We start from the raw sequence: 20,398 nt of genomic DNA, 5'->3' as shown, positions 1-20,398 counted from the left end.
AAAGAGAAAAGGGAGGTCAAGAAACGTATCTAAAGTCTAGACAAACAAAGTGGATCATTAAGGCCATCTTGAGCGTATGTCAGTGAGTTTTCTTAGTTCTCTAGATAAGAATCCGATAGGTACCTGAGATTGGAAACCAGCACTGAGATGTTTAGAAAAACTCTCAAAACTGCCTCAAATTAAAGTGTTAACAAAGTAACATAATCATATTTCATTTATGTTGTGTTCATGAATTCTCCCCTTACTCATTATATGTGACAGCAAAATACATGTAACTTTTATGTGGGATGAAAAGAAATAGAACTCAAGTGTAAGGCTTCCAGATAAAATACAGGACATGTAGCTCATACTTCCTGAAATTCCCATTTTACTGGGTGCTGTGTACTTCTATTCGCTGTATCTGGCCACCCTAAGGTGGAGACTATGCTTGTGCTTTCCCTCACAGCGCACAAACAACTTCTAATTAAAAATCTTAAGGGTATTGCCTTGATGTTTTTGTGAAGAAAGATGTTTGAAATGAGTCAAGACAGATAAGAGTCTTAAGCCTTTTAGTACAGCAACCTTTTAGGAATTGCCTTTTCCTGAACATCCACTCTCCACAATGCCCAGGCCTAAGGATCCAGCCTCTTGATGTGCCTGAGGCCAGGTGTATCTCTCAGCCGCTGTTTGTGAGGCAAACCTTTTCTGCCTGGGGTGCCTGGATTTACAGAAGCCACTTATTGTCTTTTAAATGTTAGGAACTCAGCAGGTTGAAATATAAACGTTTTTTCAAACAGGTTCAAAGAACACGAACAATCTACAAAGGACATAATCAAATTGCAAAGCCACAGGTTCCAGACCTCACCAGATTTCAGTTTTGTGCATATTTTATCAACCATTTGAACAATAGAGAGTGGCTGACCTGCTTGGCTCAGTGATCAAAGGGATCCCTTGTATCCTGTAATGACAAAAGGGGGTCTGCATGACAATTTAACAGCAAAAGCCATTTCTTTCCATTTTATACTTTAAAAAACTGCCAAGTAATTAACTTCACAGCAGTTTTGTTGGCAAAGTAATACTACAGATAAAATGAAACATTCATTAATAATTGACCCTGAAAACTGTAGTTAAATACTGTTGAGCTAATAAAATCACTAACAGAAAAAGATAGAGCAGAATGACTGAGACGTGGGAAAGTAAAAGCAATTACATGGGATGCTTCAGCTCTGAAGGGCTGAAAAAGAAAGAAAAAGATCAAAAACAAGAGGTAAAAGCATTATTTATAGTATCTGTATTTTCATATATTTATGAGCTAACCAATCGATTATAGTGCTCAAGTCTAATACGATTTCCCCTTTAAAAAAAAGAACTCTCAAAAAGAGCCTTTCATTTGTGTAAAGATTCAAATAGGTAAGAGACACATAAACATGATAACCAAAAGTCCATCACAGTCTATGATGAGATACCCAATTAAGCCAGCAATAACTATGTACCAAAGCAAGCACTTTATTTCTACTTTAAGGCCTGTGTCTTGTCCATCGTACTGTCCTTTAACTAAATGCTGCTGACAATGACTCTACCATCCTGTCACAATGTGGCTATTGTTTTCTCCCCCATACAAAAATCTTTTAAATGATTTGGGCCCCCCAAAAAATAGCATAAGTTCAAAAGTATTCCTGGATAAATAAATCCTTTCATCTGGAAATATCTGCGATTCCTTTTATGCAGAAAACAAAGCAAAAGGCAAAGGAAATAATTTCCTCTGCCTCAAATGGATGTTCTTTGTATATCTCCACTTCAGTATCTAGGTTACCCATAAGTTCTGAGAAAAAAAAATCGTAGAGAGAGAGTGATGAGCCTCGCACTAGATAATTTCTCAGCTTTTGTACTTGTATATTGTTAAAATAATGCATGTTTAAATTGCTTTGATCTGAGGATCATTGAATAGCATCAAGCCTTTCGTACTGATAATTAAGTATCTTTGAGGATAAATAGTAATTAAAATTCTATTTTTTGTAATGGGGAGACCCAGATACTAAGCTTTCTACTAAACCGCTATGAGCAAAGCTCAGAAATAGAACCTGGAATTTTCCATTTTTATCCTGTTCTGAGCAGAAGACTACATTATATCTTTGAGAATTATCTGTAATTGCATTGTTTAAAAGAAAATGCAGTAATATTGTAGGAAAAAAGGATATAGGATAAGGATAAAATCATAAACAAAAATCTGTATTGCAAAAGATTTTTGTTGCACCTGTGTTTCACTTTAGAACATCGGCAATCTGTTTTGAATCGGTCCATAATTTCTAGTGCAATTCAAAAATAATTTCTAATGTGCTTTTTAACTTGCAATTTTCAGAGCCATAAACCTTAAAATTCACTCTGGAAATGTTGAGGCTCTTTATTTTAAAATGTGAGAAAAGAAATGCCTTATGTCTTTTCTGTATGTTCCTACTCAAAGACAAACAGCTCTCTGGATCTGTAACAGGAAGTTATGATTTGGTTCATAACACAAAGAAACAAGGGAGGGAAAAAAAGAAAAAGAAAAAAAGCAAACAGAGGTGAGTACTTGGCGGCCATGCTTATCAAATTAACACAAAAAAATATGCTTTTCTGATTCAAATATTTTAATTACGTAAGTCTGAGGTAACACAAACAATGTAGAACTGACCACAGTTAATTAACTGTATTTATTATACTAGTCAAACTCCTGATTTAAGCCTATTATAACTCAGCTATTTGGCCTTAAAGTAAGATAAATGATCCCATTCAATTTTTTTAAATTTATTTATTTGTTTTTAGACACAGGGTCTCGATCTGTCACCAAGGCTGCAGTGCAGTGGCACAATCATAGCTCACTACAGTCTCAAACTCCTAGGCTCAAGTGATCCTCCTGCCTCAGCCTCGCAAGTAACTGGGACCACAGGCATGCATCACCAGGTTCAGTTAAGTCTTTAAACATTTTTTGTAGAGACAGGGTCTCATTTTGTTGTCCACGCTGATCTCAAACTCCTGGCTTGTTCAAGCAGTCCTCCTGCCTTGGCCTCCTAAAGTGTTGGGATTACAGGCAGAAGCCCTGGTGCTTGGCTCAAAATTACCTCATTTTTTAAGGCAAAACATAATTTATTTATTTATGAAGGAACATTTCAGATGGATAGCTTAATGCTCAAATCCTGAAAAATCATTGTATTATGGATCGTTTCAAGGTTTCTTTTAAAGAACTCTAACGATATACATTATTGTACATTCTTTTTTCCTACTTAAAGTTGAAGTTCCTTTTCAGAAATCGAAAGCAAGTTTGGCTGCGCTTGAGCTAATGTATATATAAGCCTGAAAAAAAATGCTAATTAAAGTGTTAAAGATAAATAATGAAATAACATGTTTTGCAAGTGACTGGACAGTCCATTTCCAGTCCGCTCAGTTGTCTTAAACACAGCTCTACCCCAGAGTAGACTCCCCAGAAGGCTCCTTTCTAACTAGATATTTACATGTAGAAAGGTTCATGGATAGGCACCAGTCCTGTTGTGTAGATTTGAAGAGCAAAGTCTCCAGCTTGCTTTATTTTATCATTTTGACAACATAAGACACTTTGAAAATATTTACTTCAGCTTATAAGCTATTTCCTTAAAAATTTTTATTTCTAAATATTGCTTCACTTTGGATCCTTTATCTACTTTGTCCAAACAAGGCTAAATAATGCCACTGTTTAATAACAACTATGCAAATTCCTCCATTCCTGAAATTATCTAACATCAATTACATATTCGTTTTTCAGATTATAGGTAAATCCTTCATATCAGGTTATACCTAGAAAATATATTATACATTTATTATTCTAAAACTTAGCTTCTACTATAAATATGTGAACATATATGCCAAATTCAAATACCATCCCTTTGTACCTTTTTAGGTAATTACAACTGGACTGCAATTACAAGTTTGAGGTAGATCTGTGCTGATAAAGATTAGTTAATGGTTTCTACAAAGCTAGCTTACAAAAGATAACTTTCTTTAAAGTTTTTATATGATTAAAATAATTTAAAAAAACATATTTTCAATTCCATTGAATTCAAGTTTCAGATGTGACCTAGATCATATCATCAAAATAAATAAATTTGAGCTTTTATTGGGTTCAATAGGACAAGATCTCAAATTAGTATATGTTTCCCACTATAGTATTATTTACATTAGGCTACAAATGCTTTTTAAAGTTAGATATCATTTTATAAAACAGGAAAAGGGGTAATAAATATTCTTAGGGCCTTGGGATAATTTTTAACTTGTCAGGGAAATAGACAACTGACTTTTGTGGCTGGGTCAGGATAAAAGGATAAAGATAAAAGGGAATAATTTCTATTTCCCCACCTCTCCAGAGTGCTGTATAATTTACTTTCACATGGCCCAATTGTAAACTCACCACCTCTCTAAAGGCTTAATAAAAATTAGGGCTTTACTTGTTTTCTATCACCTAAAAATATTCTGACTTGACGAGCATACTAAATATCTAGCTAGAATATGTGCTATGTGTTGTTGGGGCTCAGAAGATAATGCCCCACAATATGGCATGTTGGCATGCTGAGTGCTTTGAACAAAGAAGATTGAAAAGCCTCAGAAATGAGTATCAGAACTAAGGTCGCTCTCTCTGACCTTCTCCTGCCCTTTCTTCTCTTTCCTTTTGCTAGCGCAGAGAGGAGCTTTCTCAAGTTCCCTTATCTGACTGAAGGAAGTTCTTCCAAAAGGAATGCAATTGTCTTGAACTGCTTCCCTAGGAATCTCATCAAACAACCAGAAAAGATTATTTACTAGAAAGGACATTAAAAGTCATCACTACATCCAGGCTGGGCACAGTGGGGCTCACGCCTGTAATCTCAGCACTCTGGGAAGCCAGGGTGGGCAGATCACTCAAGGCCCGGAGTTTGAGACCAGCTTGGCCAACATGACGAAACCTTATCTCTACTGAAAATACGAAAAAGAAAAAATAGCTGGGCATGGTGACATGTACCTGTAGTCCCAGCTACTCAGGAGACTGAGGAATGAAAATCACTTGAACCTGGGAGGTGGAGGTTGCAGTGAGCCAAGATTACACCACTGCACTCCAGCCTGGGCAACAGGGCAAGACTTTAATCTCCAAAAAAAAAAAAAAAAAAAAAAAAAAAAAAAAAAAAGAAGTAATCACCACATCCAGACAGCATCTCCTCCTAAAGGTTGATCCTTAAAGAACTTTTATTACCTAAGAGACTTTTATCTGTGTAGTAAGATAAACTTTGGTCACCATGAGATTCCTCCCCTTTCCCTCCCATAACTTACAGCCACCTGTAAAGTCCACCAAAAGTCTGAAGCCCCTATTCCTTCATGCTATTTTAACCTTCAACCATCTCTGTTCCCTTCTTTGAGTCTCATATCTTACATGGCTCCCATGCACACTTGCACATTAACAAATTTGTATGCCTTTTTGCCTATTAATGTATTGTCAGTTTATTTCAGCAGATTCAAACCTTCAGAGGGGAAAAGAACAAATTCATTTCACTCCTACAGTGTTTACAAACAAATTATATATGCACACAGGAACCATGCTGTATTTATTTTTATATCACCAATACCTACAATATTTATGATGTATCAAGTTACTTACTGGATGTATGCATACCAAATCGAAATTAAACACGTATCAAGAAGTAGACGGATAAGAATGAAAGGATAAAAGAGAACTATGCTCACAGATCATATGTACTCATACATCAGTCAAAATATGCAGACAGAAATAGATTTCTATGTACAAGAAGTAAAACATGTTCCTAAAGTTTTCATAAAGCCAAAAGCCAAAAGTGTATACATTTTTTCAAATATTCACATAGATGGACTGCTTTAGGCAATAAATATAGCCTCATCGTGCTCAGGAAGGGAGTATAATGAAAGGACAGAGCCCAGGGTGCTGATTTACTGCTCTCTTAGGTGCCTTTCCTTGCTGATTTATGGAGGTGCCACAGAAACGCCTTTGGAAGAAGACTGTTCCCTTTTTCAGGGAATAGTTACTGCTCTGACACTCAGCCATGGAACACAGAGAGAAAAATAAAATATAGAAATTAATATGATAAAATTTTTTTTAGTAAAATACATACAGGCATACCTCTGACATATTATGGGTTTAATTTTAGACTACCACAATAAAGCAAAATCATAATAAAGTGAGTCACTTGAATTTTTTGTTTCCCAGTGCATATGTTATGTTTACAATATACTATAGTCTGTTAAGTGTGCAATAGCATCATGTCTAAAATAACAATGTACATACTTTAATTTTAAAATATTTTATTGCTAACAACAACAACAACAACAAAAATGCCAACAATCGGGCCGGGGGCAGTGGCTCATGCCTGTAATCCCAGCACTTTGCGAGGCCGAGACGGGCGGATCACGAGGTCAGGTGATCGAGACCATCCTGGCCAACATGGTGAAATCCTGTCTCTACTAAAACCACACAAAAAATTAGCTGGGCATGGTGGCGCACCTGTAGTCCCAGCTACTCGGGAGGCTGATGCAGGGGAATCACTTGAACCTGGGAGGTGGAGGTTGCAGTGAGCCGAGATTATGCCACTGCACTCCAGCCTGGCGACAGAGCGAGACTCCGTCTCAAAAATAAAATAAAATTTAAAAATGCTAACAATCATCTGAACTTGTAGCAAGTCATAATCTTTTTGCTGGTGAAGGCTCTTGCTTCATTGTTGATGGCTACGGACTGATCAGGGTGGGGTTGCTGAAGGTTGTTGGGGTAGCTGTGGCCACTTCTGAAAAAACAACAATGAAGTTTGCTGCATCGATTGATTCTTCTTTTCACAAAAGATTTCTCTGTAGCATGCAATGCTGTTTGATAGCATTTTACCTTGTGCAGAACTGCTTTCAAAATTGGAGTCAATCCTCTCAAGCCCCCCCGCTGCTTTGTCAACTAAGGTTATGTAATATTCTAAATCGTTTGTTGTCATTTCTACAAAGCTCACAGCCTCTTCACTGCGAGATTTCATCTCAAGAAACTACTTTCCTTTGCTCATCAATGAGAAGCAGCGCCTCATTCATTCAAGTTTTATCGTGAGATTGCAGCAATTCAGTCACAACTTTAGATATCACTCTAATTCTAGTTGTCTTGCTATATCTACCACAACTTCAATTATAATAGTAACATCAAAGATCACTGATCATCACAACAGATACCTATCTGTTAGGTATCTGTTGTGATGATCTGATAAGAATGAGAGGAAAAAAGAGAACTATGAACTATTTCAAATTTTATTATTATTATTGTATCAGTATTAACAAAATGTGGCACAGAGAAATGAAGTGAGCACATACTGTTGGAAAAACGGCAATGATAGACTTACTCAATGCAGGGTCGCCACAAACCTTCAATTTATTAAAAAGAAAAAATCTGTGAAACACAATAAAATGAGGCATGCCTGATTTTTCTTTATATTTCATTAGTATTTATATATTATTAATATTTGAACAATAGTTTATATCAGATTATACTGTAAACTTTCCTTGCCAAAAATATTACCTATCTGCGGTTGTAGTGTCACTAGATTCTGACATTATTACAGATAAAATTTCAGTTGACAGAATCCTGCAAAACAACCTAGTAGTGATGAGAAGAAAGATTTAAAGGGGTAAAATCAATTTTTTTTCCATTTTTAAGAAAAAAAATGGATAATTTTCCGGATTTGAGGGGTCCATGATTCCTAACATAAAATCTCTGAGACTTCTGTTTCTAGTAACAAACAAAAATATCCTATGCTAAGATTATAGGAAATTCTGGAAAGATGGGAACCCCTTTTTCCCTCTCTTGACTCCAATCCAGCTACTAATAACATACCCCCAATGGAGGAGCTGCTACCTTCCTCTCCTCCACCTACGCTCTCCCCGTACTATGTCCCAGCAGTCAGAGAGAGAATGAACAAACACATCACCTTGTGAGACAGAGCTACCAGAGGAAAAGAAATGACTACTGAACAAAAATTGAATGCAGATTAAGATTCAGTATGACAGAAGATTTTCTAAAAATAGACATGATTTTCAAATTAAAAATGCAGTGAATCTCAGGATTGGAAGAATTTGCTAAAAAAAGTTAATTCAGTAAATGAATTTAACACAAGGATTTTTTAAATCTCTTAGGTCACTAACTCAGGTCCCAAAAGGGCAAATAAGAGAAGAGATAAGGGGCTTCAAGGGCAGATCACAAAGGATAGGTGGCTGGGGGTGGTGGGGGTGGGGGGTAGAATAAAATGTGATAATGTTGCAGATGATAGATAAAGTTTCCCTGAGCTAAAGAAAATCTTGAGTTTTTTTATTAAAAGGGCTCACTAAATACTGGAATGTTTGACACACACTTAAGCACATCATGGTAAAATTACTGATTTTTAAGAATGAAGAAAAAATATTTTACAATCTCCTCAATAGTTAGTAAATGTTACCTTGCAATACCCACATCAGAACAGTTACTTCAACTAACTGTACTTGAAATACAGTAAACAATACCCACATCAGTAAACAAAAGTAAACAATACCCACATCAGAACAGTTACTTCAAGATAGTAGAGGAAAAAGAAAGGAACCAATGGTAAACAAAAACATCCAAAACAAAACAAAAAACCTTTATATAACTAAATTAAAAGATAATAGTTCCCCCACCCTCACCCGCAACCCCAGGATTCCCCCAGCTTGCCTGCCTGCCATGGCCATCAAGGAAGCAGCCTTTGACGACGCAGTGGAAGAATGAGTGATCAACAAGGAGTACAAAAAATGGAAAAAGAACACCCCTTTTCTTTATGATTTGGTGTTGACCCATGCTCTGGAGTGGCCCAGCCTAACTGCCCAGTGGCTTCCAGATGTAACCAGACCAGAAGGGAAAGATTGCAGCATTCATCAACTTGTCCTGGGGACATACACATTGGATGAACAAAACCATCTCGTTATAGCCAGTGTGCAACTCCCTAATGATGACGCTCAGTTCGATGCATCACACTACAACACTGAGAAAGGAGAATTTGGAGGTTTTTATTCAGTTAGAGGAAAAATTGAAATAGAAATCAAGATCAACCATGAAGGAGAAGTAAACAAGGTCCGTTATATGCCCCAGAACCCTTGTATCATCGCAACGAAGACTCCTTCTGGTGATGTTCTTGTCTTTGACTATACAAAACACCTTTCTAAACCAGATCCTTCTGGAGAGTGCATCCCAGACTTGTGTCTCCATGGACATCAGAAGGAAGGCTATGGGCTTTCTTGGAACCCAAATCTCAGTGGGCACTTACTTAGTGCTTCAGATGACCACACCACCTGCCTGTGGGACATCAGTGCTGTTCCAAAGGAGGGAAAAGTGGTGGATGTGAAGACCACCTGTACAGGGCATACAGCAGTAGTATATGATGTTTCCTGGCATCTGCTCCATGAATCTCTGTTGGGGTCAGTTGCTGATGATCAGAAACTTATGATTTGGGATACTTGTTCAAACAGTACTTCCAAACCAAGCCATTCAGTTGACGCGTACACTGCTGAAGTGACGCACACACTGCTGCCTCTCTTTCAATCCTTATAGTGAGTTCATTCTTGCTACAGGATCCACTGACAAGACTGTTGCCTTGTGGGATCTGAGAAATCTGAAACTTAAGTTGCATTCCTTTGAATTACATAAGGATAAAATATTCCAGGTTCAGTGGTCACCTCACAATGAGACTATTTTGGCTTCCAGTGGTACCAGTCACAGACTGAATGTCTGGGATTTAAGTAAAATTGGAGAGAAACAATCCCCAGAAGACGAAGAATGGGCCACCAGAGTTGTTGTTTATTCATGGTGGTCACACTGCCAAGATACCTGATTTCTCCTGGAATCCCAATGAACCTTGGGTGATTTGTTCTGTATCGGAAGACAATATCATGCAAGTGTGGCAAATGGCAGAGAACATTTACAACAATGAAGACCCTGAAGGAAGCGTGGATCCAGAAGGACAAGAGTCCTAGATATGTCTTTACTTCTTGTGATTTTAGACTCCTTTTTTTTCTTCTCAACCCTGAGAGTGATTCAACACTGGTTTCAAGACACAGACTTTGTTCAGCTATCCCTCTATATAATAGGTACCACCAATAATGCTATTAGCCCAAACAGTGGGTGCTTTTTAAATATTAATGGCGCGGGGGCTTGATTCAGCAAAGCCACAGACTTACATTGAAATTTTCTTCAGGAATTTTCTAGTAACAACCCAGGTCTAAAGTAGCTACAGAAAGGGGAATATTATGTGTGATTATTTTTCTTCTTATGCTATATCCCCAAGTTTTTCAGACTCATTTAAGTAAAGGCTAGAGTGAGGAAGGAATAGAACCAAATGAGGTAGGTGTCTGGGGCTCAGTTTCTTTATATTTTAATAAATACTGAAAGATGTCACTTTTATTCAGGAAATAGGGGAGATTCAAGTCATATAGATGCCTACTCGAAAATCTTGACACCTGACTTTCAGGATGCACATATTCATATGTAGACCAGTTTCCTCTTGGTTTCTTCAGTTAAGTCAAAACTACACGTTCCTCTTTCCCCATATATTTTTGCTCGTTACTGTATTTCTTGAGCTATTTTCATGTTGTTTCTTTCCTTTCTGTGAAATGGTGTTTGTTTGTTTGTTTGTTTTTACTTGGGGGCGCCAGGTTGTAAAGATGTATGTTTTTACCTGACAGTTATACCACAGGGAGACTGTCAAGTTGAGAAGAGTAAATCGATAACTTGTATTTGTTTTAAAAATTAAATTAATCCTTGATTTAAAAAAAGATAATAGTAAGTCATTGAAAGTGCTAAGTGATCTCATTAAAACTTAGGAGTTAGGTGTCATATGTGCAAGTATATTGCTCTACAAAATACACAGTATGACATCAGGTTTACACCAGAGTCATGGACTTATCATAATACTGATATAATATGTGATCCTTCCTGTAGCATTGGGATCTGTACACTTTGAACCACTGACCTCTGGAGAATCTAAACGTGTTGATTCGATGCCAGGATATGTGAAGATGGACTGTCAGTGAAAGAAAGACAAACCCCTGCTTCTCTACATTCTCTGAGACTTGGAGTAAGTACATCTCTTTCTTAATCTGAACTTGATATATCACTGTTAAACACAATTCATTATTATTGACCTTTTGTGGTATATGTTGGCTCTCCTTTTTAAAGACAAGGCGGGGTGGGGGCAGTGGGAAGGAAGCAAATAAAAAAATTTTATACCAAATATTAGGGATAAAAGATAAGCATTCCATAGAAAACAGAAATGTGCATCTTCTTTATGTCCTCAATTATTAAAAATTTAAACGACTCTGCAAAAAGAGAGACAACCAAAGATGAACTCATAACAGTCTCAGCTGAAAGGCTGTCTTGCTGAGAGGGAGGAAGAGCTGGATGAGACGCGGATTTTGAAGACAAAACCATAGTCACTGAATTTTAACTGAAGATCTGTAGAAGCACTGAGGACCAGAATCAATGCTGCATAAAATCTAATTGGAAAAAAACCTTTAGAATTTTACGTACAATGCAGAGAGAATAATTAAAAGATAAAAATGAAAGAATCAGGATGGTCTGGTGAGGGGGGTGCAGGCAAACACCCTTCCTCTCCCTGGCTATGAAATGGCTGTACCCGACACACCATGGGGGCGACAGCTATGTGACCCTCAGGCACCCCCAAGCCCTGGCTCCTGCAGCCACTGCCTCTATGGCCATGGGTCCACTCCATTATATCAAGGGAAAGCACCTGGAGGCCTTTGCTACGGCCCATGTGGGCATGAGGTGGAATAGGGTCTGGAGGCAGGGAAGCTAAGGCCACTTCATACTGACTTCCTAGAACTAAATTGAAAGGAAAACCCTAACTTTCCAAGCCTAAGTAACAAAAAGACCAGAGGGAGCAGCTTTTGTAAACCCCCACCTTTTCTGCAGGGCAGATGGGAAATTGAAAGTTGCTTTTTGCAACCAATCAGACGTTTGCATAGGAGTGTAACTTTGTAACTTTACGTCAGCCTCTGCTTTCCACAACCAGTCGGACTGATGACCACCACAATCAGTCAGACTGATTACCACCACTTCATTTACATGGGGTGAACACCAAGTAGCCAGTAGGAAACCTCTAGAGGGTATTTGGACTTGAGAAGATTCTGTATCTAGGCCCTTGAGTCACTGCTGGGGTCTGCGCCCACCCTGTGGAGTGCACTTTCATTTTCAATAAATCCCTGCTTTGTTCTTTTGTTGCTTCATTCTTTCCTTGCTTTGTTTGTGTGTTTTGTCCAATTCTTTGTTCAAAAAGCCAAGAACCTGGACACCCTCCACCAGTAACAGGCAGGGCAGATGGGTTCCCTCTGCCACACTCCTCCTGCGTGGGCTCTAGATATGCCACCCTGCACCCATCCTCACTCTGTCCCCTGATGTTGACTGTTCTGTCACAAACTAGCAATATGCTTAATATAAAACTGAATCTGCCATATAATTGTTAACAAAAAGAAGGGCTGCGAGTCTGTTACTCCAAACTAAGGCTGTCATTTGTGATAGTTGTTCCTCAACATGTAACTGGCTTATATTTAATAATCTTGTTTTTATAGCAGCTTAATCCATCCAGTTAGCATGCACTTAGCAATCAGTTTATCTTGGATGGAACTATTCCAATGACAAATCCTTGTGTTATTCAGCAAGTTCTCTCCTTACACCTAGGTCTGAGGGGACTCTGGCAGGAGTCCTGTGCATGAGAGGACCGGTATTGCAAACTCATGAAAAATAATTTTATAAGAACACAGTGTGACCTGTAAATTAAGGCATATGCTGTTGTGACAGGCTCCAGGGGAATGCTTCTTTGTGACTCTTATTCATCATTCTCTTGGATAGAAAAACAGTTGAATCCCAATGCCATAAAGGTTTATGGATTATGCTATTGCCAGGATAGGAGCCACACAGGACTTTGGACAGCAGGGAGGATTTGTGTGGCAGAAGCATTTAGTATGAATTAATTAATTTGTCTAAGTCACCATCATTTCTTGCCTATTCTTCAATAATCTCATATATTCCCTTCCTCTTTAGCCTCTCTCCAAATCTTTTAAAGTGTAAATCCAATCCCGTCACTTCCTTAATTAAAACTCTTCAGTGGCTTCAGTTTCTTAATACTCTTGGCCCATTCCACCTTGTCTTTGCTATGTCCACATCCCTGGGTACATAATATTTTGGCAGATTGGCTTTCTCTTGGTTCCTGGAGAGAACCAAGCTCCTTCCTGCTTTAGAGCCTTACTCATATTAACATACTGTTTCTTCCTCCCTGAAATGCTTTCCAACCAACTCCTCCTCCTCCCACAACTAACTTCTTCCTATCTTCAGCTCCATAGGGAGGGCAACTCTAACATCCTGGTCCAGACTAGGTTACTCTTTAACATACTTTAAGATTCTCTTAAACAATCTAAGACCTTTTCCTTCATAGGACATATTACCATTCGAATCGTGTAACTTTTTTTTTTTTTTTCACTTTGGACACAGAGTCTCACTCTGACACCCAGGCTGTAGTGCAGTGACGTGATCTCAGCTCACTGCAACCTCCACCTCCCAGGTTCAAGCAATTCTTCCACCTTAGCCTCCCAAGTAGCTGGGACTACAGGCACCCACAACCACACCTGGTTAATTTTCGTATTTTTGGTAGAGAGGGGATTTCACCATATTGGCCAGGCTGGCCTTGATCTCCTGACCTCAAGTGATCCGCCCACCTCGACCTCCCAGAGTTACTGGGATTATAGGTGTGAGCCACCGCAGCCGGCCTGAATTGTGTAACATTTTCTCCCAATAGTTATCACATATATTTTCCTACAAACTAAAAGCTCCATGACAGCAGGCGTCTCACCTTCAGGTGTGTCACCAGTCCTTAGATGAATGACTGGCACAAATAATGCATTTGGTTTCTCTTGGATGAAACAAATAATTGTATTGCTCAATAATGCCACCCTAGATCCAGGCTGGAAGACCTAGAGGAATGAATGAATGAATGAAGAATGGCACTAACAAATTGAGTGATCTCTGGCATGTCTGGGGCTCAGTTTCTCTATATTCTAATTCAAGATGATAATTCCTATAAAATAGCTGTTTTATAAAATTGTTATAAAGAGCATCTGAAATTACACACACATACACACACAAACACACACACGCACACAGAGAGACATGTTACTAAACTGAACTGTGTCCATTTGCCTGTGTGCAATGGAAAGCCAAACACAAAAGCACTGGATTTTGTAGCAAGAAAGTTTATTACCAGGCGGTTGAGCAAGGAGACATGAGTCAGGCTCAAATCTGTCTTTCCAAGATGGAGGTTGGGCAAATTTTATAGTCAGAGGGTAATGAAGTGTGATCTGATTGGATCTTCTGATGGGGTGGTGCCGGGAGGTGTGCATTGACTGGACTATGCCATGAGGTGATCACAGGGCTTGGTCTGATTGGACCTGGATCATGCCATGTGGTGTCTGCTTCTTCATTCAGTCACCATTCCTTGGTCTGAGCATTTAGGTTCTGCCCATGGTTGCATGCTTGGTTCATCCAGGTATGCTCAGGTTACATAACTTGCCACTTTGGGGTCCATGGCAACCGAGAAATAACTTGCCACTTTATTACACAAAGTTGAACCAGATTGGGTTATTGCAATTAATGATAAATGTTTATGTCTGTGCTATCAAATATATAGGTGTAACTATAGTTTGGAATTACCACATGTATCACTAAGGTGAAGTATCAGTAAACTGGAATCAAGTAGGTTTAAAAAGTACCAGAATTATTACCAAGATTATGACCTCTCTTAAGAAGCCCAGTGATGGGGCAAGTTGGTATACCCCAGGTACAGGTTGTCATGACTCTGGCTCTGCCTCTTTGTAATTTTCTCTGTTTCACCCTCCTCTGCAGACAGACCTTGTTCTTAGACTCATAGCATGAAGGGTATAGCAGTTCCAGGCCTAGTATCCACACACAACAATGTCCAGAGAAAGAAAAGAACATCTATTTCTGTGAGTCTTGAAAAGAGGGGGAGGGAGACTCTCCCAGATGCCCCCAATCCAGCAGCAATCTCCTTTCCCGTCAGAGTTGCATCACATTACTGGCTTAAACCAACCCCAGGCATAGGAACAGAACTGTCAAGTTTGGCTTCGAGGCTTTGCCTTGTAGTAGCCCCAACCTCCCCTGAATCACCTGTACCCATGGGAAAGGGTGGATAAGGAAGCAACATTGCAATTGTTTTCGGAAGGAGGATTGAGGGGATGGATGCTGGTTAGCTAGACAACAGTGTGTGCTGTGCAATATGTCATGTATATATATTAAAAAATATTTTTCTTATTCATGGAGGTTAGACGATCTAAGTCACATAGGTAGTGTTACAAAATAACAGATGAAATATTGTAGTGTCACATAGTGTTATAGAGTACAGAGTGTTAGAATTATTAGCAAATGATCTAACAACACAGCCCATGCTGGTGTGCAAAAACGAAGAAAGTTTTTCTACTGTGTAGGTAAAACTCATGTCTGATTGTAAGGCAGAGGGAAGTATCAAATAACAAAGGGCTGTCTAAGAAGTTACAACAATGAGGAGTGGCACGCATATTCTCTACTCCCTCCCATGTTAATTGCAGGCATAGCTAGTCAATCACAGTATGCCTCTTTGCTGAGGGTAGAAAGGTTTGGAGTCCTTTTCAGACAGCTCCTGACCATCAATTGGAATTGATCCTCTAAACAAAACCTATCCACAATCTATGACATAGTCATGTTGTTACTGAATATTTTATTTAAAGAGCAAAACTCATTTATACGAAGCATCTTGAAAAAGTTTCAATGTAATTTCAAATTAAAATAAATAAAGATATGTACCAAAAGCATAGGAAATAGAAACATAAGTAGTAAATTTATACAATCATGGCTTTGGTATAAGTGACCTTTGAATCAGGTCCTGCAGGATACAGAGATGGTATGAATCAGTAGATGAGAAAACAGAGGAGACATATCAGGGTATTAGCAAAGACAGGTAGGCAGTAGGATCATTGCTATTAAAACATTAAGAGATGAAAATGTATGTGTACCCCCTTTTCATTAGAATGCTCTCTTCCTTCATCCCTTGGCAGTTTATCCTCATTCTGTTTGCCTTCAACCGAATCCTGATGTCAGCAAAAGATCTGGCAAACTCATTCATACTAAATAGCACATGGTTGATAAAGCTCAGTGAGAAACCTTTCCTTGAGCTATTTTGAATATTTGTTAGAAGCAAAGCCTTCAGCAGAAGGAGTGAAATTAATAAGGTATAATTTTATAAACTAGTGAAGCAGGAGCAGGGTAAGGGCAGGAGATATTTTTGGCACACAAAGCCCCTTCCCAAGCCTACGAAATCATATTGGAAAAGTAAATACTGAACAGTGACAAAAAGAAAAATACTTTGGGTGAAGGCAATTTATTCTGCCTACAAAGCACAACATTTTTATTAAAATGGCTTTATGGAGATATAATTCACATATCATACAATTCAACCATTTAAAACGTACAATGGAATAATTTTCAGTAGATTCACAGAGCTCTGCAACCATCACTACTATCTAAGTTTAGAACATTTTCTTCACCTCCCCCAAAACCCTATACTCAGTTGCAGCCATTTCCTGTTTCTCCTCATCCCAGTTTCTAGCAACTGGGAACCTGCTTTTCTCTATAGCTTTGCCTATTTTGACCATTTCATATGAATGCAATTACATAATAATGTGGTCTTCTCTGACTGCCTCCTTTGACATAGTGTAATGTTTTCAAGGTTCATCTGTGTTGTAGCATGCATCAGTACTTCATTCCTTTTTATTTCAGAATAATATTCCATTGTATGGATATTCTACATTTTGTTTATCCATTCATCAGTTGATGGACATGTGGGCTGTTTCCACTTTTTGGGTAGTATGAATAATGCTGCTATGAACACTTGTGTACAAGTGTTTGTGTGGGCATGTTTTCATTTCTCTTGGGTATACACCTAGGAGTGAGACTGCTGGGCCCTATGATAACACTATGTTTAACCTTTTGAAGAACTGTATGACTGTTTTCTAAAGTAGTTGTACCATTTTAAATTCCTACCATCAGTATGGGAGGGTTCCAATCTCTCCACACCCACACCAAGACCTGTTTTTATCTGTCTTTTTTAATATAACCATCCTAATGGGTGTGAAGTGATATTTCATTGTAGTTTTGATTTGCATTTCTCTGATGTCTTGTCCAATACTTTTTACATTTTCTTCCTATCTAATACAAAATGTATTAGGTATTATAAGTAATTTAGAATTATTTAAAAATACATATACAGGAGAATGTGTATAGGTTATATGCAAATACAACGCCATTTTACATAAGGGACTTAAGCATCGCAGATTTTGGTATGGTGAGGTAGGGAAGTGGGTCCTGGAACCAATTTCTCTTGGATATCAAGGGACCACTGTATATTCATTTTACAAATGAGGACAGGAGTAATTTGGAAGTTAAATAATTTGTTCAGGGTCACACACAAGACTAAGTGGCAGAGCAGTAGTTAGAACCTAGCCGTGCTTATCTCCTTAGTTTTTGCCCTTGTTCATGGTGCTTCTCTGCCTTTGCTATTGAAGAATAAACAATCAAAGCCATGTGCCCTTTTATCATTGCCTGGCAGCCCCAGAACTGCTGAATGGTATGATTTAAACAGAAGAGGAGTGCCACTGTATATGAGCCACCTCTCCTTGCTCTGCCGCAGACAGCCCTTTGAAGTGGAGAGAACAGATATTCAGGGAATACAAAAAGGAAACTTCAGACTCTTTGAATTTCATATGAAAAGTTGTCAGTTAGTGTTATGGATTCACCCCCAAATGTAGCAGCTGGTAAAGGGTTTGTTTTAACTTTTTTTTCTCCCGATGCCTGAAAGTTTTGCTGCTTTCTATAGTCACAGAATTGAGAGACTGCTTAAACACAACCAAATCCATTTGATGTGTTACTTCAAGAATTATTCTAATGTTCCCTCCTAACGATAATAGTTATCCTCAAGGAGTGAAAAGAGGAAACCTAATGTGTGCCTTATTCCAGGGGGAAGAAACAAAACACTTATCCTGAGCGTCAAGAAATACATAAAAGCAAAAATCCATGCTGACTTGTAGTTTAGAGTTTCTTGGAGCTACTACTATGCTAATAAGTCTTAGGGACTAATTATAGCTAAGAAAAATATGTGATATGTACAGATTTGAAAGAAATTAGGCCAGACATCTAAAAAATATATGAACCTACTGGCAAATGAGATTTTTAATAAAATCTGAGAACAGTTCCTACCACAAATGCTGATCTGTCTGGAAGCATGATTGGAAATTTGACAGTTACTACAAGGTGTTTTTTAAAGCTGATTTTTTTAAAGCACATTCTGAAAGGCCAGATCTAATCAGTATTCTTTGGATAATAGTAGATTTCTTGGTACTTTTTTCCTCAGTGTCACAGACACCAGGGTAAAGTTATAGTGAGTGCTACACGGCCAAGTAAAGCAGAATATTTAGTAATTACCAAGATAAAATAAGTAAACCTGGGGTGATGCTTCTCTAAGTTCGTTTTCTTATTTTAGTTCATTTCTTGTATGATTTTACAAAAGGGATATCTGACACTTGTGGACATTCTTGTGGATCTGTCGGGCCTCCATTCTCCTTTTTATATGCCATCTGGTTGGTGTTGAGCTTGGCTTGCAGCCTGAGCCCATCTATAAAGCTTACCTCTTCCTGGGCATAGGCATTGATTTACAGATAGGCATTTGACCTAATTTGGACCAATGGAATATCAAGGTCCAGGACTTTTGTTCAACCTGTTATAGGCGAGAAGCTCATCATTTCTGCTTTCGTTAAGAAGAAAAGAATGTAAGTCTGAGGCTGCTGGCGGCCATTTTATTCTCTCTTCTGTCCCCATGATAAGAGTGGCTTCCTGGGATTGGAACCAACACAGAAGGAAGCAGAATCTGGATGAGGAGACACGGTCCTGCTGACATGGTTTGAGCTCTTAGATCAAGCTGTGCTCAGAATTATCGTTGTCCTTTTACTAAGTTCCACGAGCCAATAAATGCCCCTACTTCACTTAAAAAAAATCAGTTTAGTTTGGATATTCTTTTCCTTGTAACCAAAAAAATATATTTCATTGACATTATTTTCATAAGTTTATGTTTTATTTAAAAGGTTATACTTGTTGCATTAGTCAACGTTCAATCATAGAAACAGAACCACTAATGAGTTATGAGATAAGGGATTTATTATAGGAATTAGAATTTCTACAGTTGTGGTAGGAGCTGGAAAAGAGAAGGTCCAATAAGGAATTGAAGGGTGAGAGGCAAGATCATCAACCAGTTAATATGAAAAGTTTGCAAAGGATTTCCAACTGCCAAAATGAGGCTGAAGGGAAAGTGCATGGAAAAGTCCATGGGGAGCTGTGATTCTGGGTAACTAAGGCCTCTGTGCATTCACTACCAAGAGTCTGGGGGTGGACCTGGCACTGCTGTTGTTAAGAGGTGGATGCGGAGCAGAGAACCAGGACCAACTGAAACCTGCTGCCAACTCCATGCCAGCTTATCTTTGCATCTAACTCACATTGACCTTCTGAGAGTCATGGTTGACATTCATTTCCACTTTCTAATTCTCGTGAAAATTCTGACTTACCAATTCCAAACTGGAAACATTTTGGGAGTGTAGTTCTAACTTAGTCACCATATTTACTCTTAATGATTTAATTTATGATTAATTTAGATGTAAAGTAATTGAAGTATTGTGCAAAAGGCAGTCACAATGAGGAAAAATTGATACAAATAATTAATTTTACATTCCAATATAAATATCTACTGGCATTAATTATATAGCACATCACAATGGTGAAGAGCAGAGGTTTGGAGTCAGATGAAATTGTATCTAAGTCCTGGTTTTACCATTTTCTAGTTGGACAATTAAAACATTATTTTTCTTTTAAGCCTTAGTTACCTCATCTGTGAAAGGGAGATGTTAATAATGTCTACTACATGGAGTTAATGAAAGATGTGTTGGACTTAACATAATGAATGGCAAATTATAATAATGCATGACTTATTATTGTACATTCATTCATGTACCTTTTATTACCTACATAAATAGTTGCCAAATCTTATTGAGGAGATGAAGAAGGAGAGAGCTTTAGATGATAGTCAGTTTGTAAGTGGATTCTTAAGCATAATCCCACTTTCCTACACCCCTAATTTTCTAGTGACTATTCCTGTTGATTTTGGATTTCATAAAAACATAGTATATGTGTTCCATCTCACCATAAACTTCATGGATTTCATGTTTTCCAAGTAAGCCTTTATTTGTTTTAGTCTTGTGAACTACTAATTAATTTTTCTTCAAA

At 38.2% G+C, this 20,398-nt stretch overlaps 1 pseudogene; it reads left to right on the top strand.

Moving 5' to 3' along the window:
• The first annotated feature begins 8,701 nt into the window (after positions 1–8,701).
• Positions 8,702–9,987, top strand: LOC100583146 (annotated as a pseudogene).
• Positions 9,988–20,398: the final 10,411 nt, after the last annotated feature.

The sequence above is a fragment of the Nomascus leucogenys genome, chromosome 3 (genome assembly GCF_006542625.1).
Source record: "Nomascus leucogenys isolate Asia chromosome 3, Asia_NLE_v1, whole genome shotgun sequence".
In the NCBI taxonomy this organism is placed as follows: Eukaryota; Metazoa; Chordata; class Mammalia; order Primates; family Hylobatidae; genus Nomascus; species Nomascus leucogenys.
This window is presented reverse-complemented; position numbering and strand designations above follow the sequence as displayed.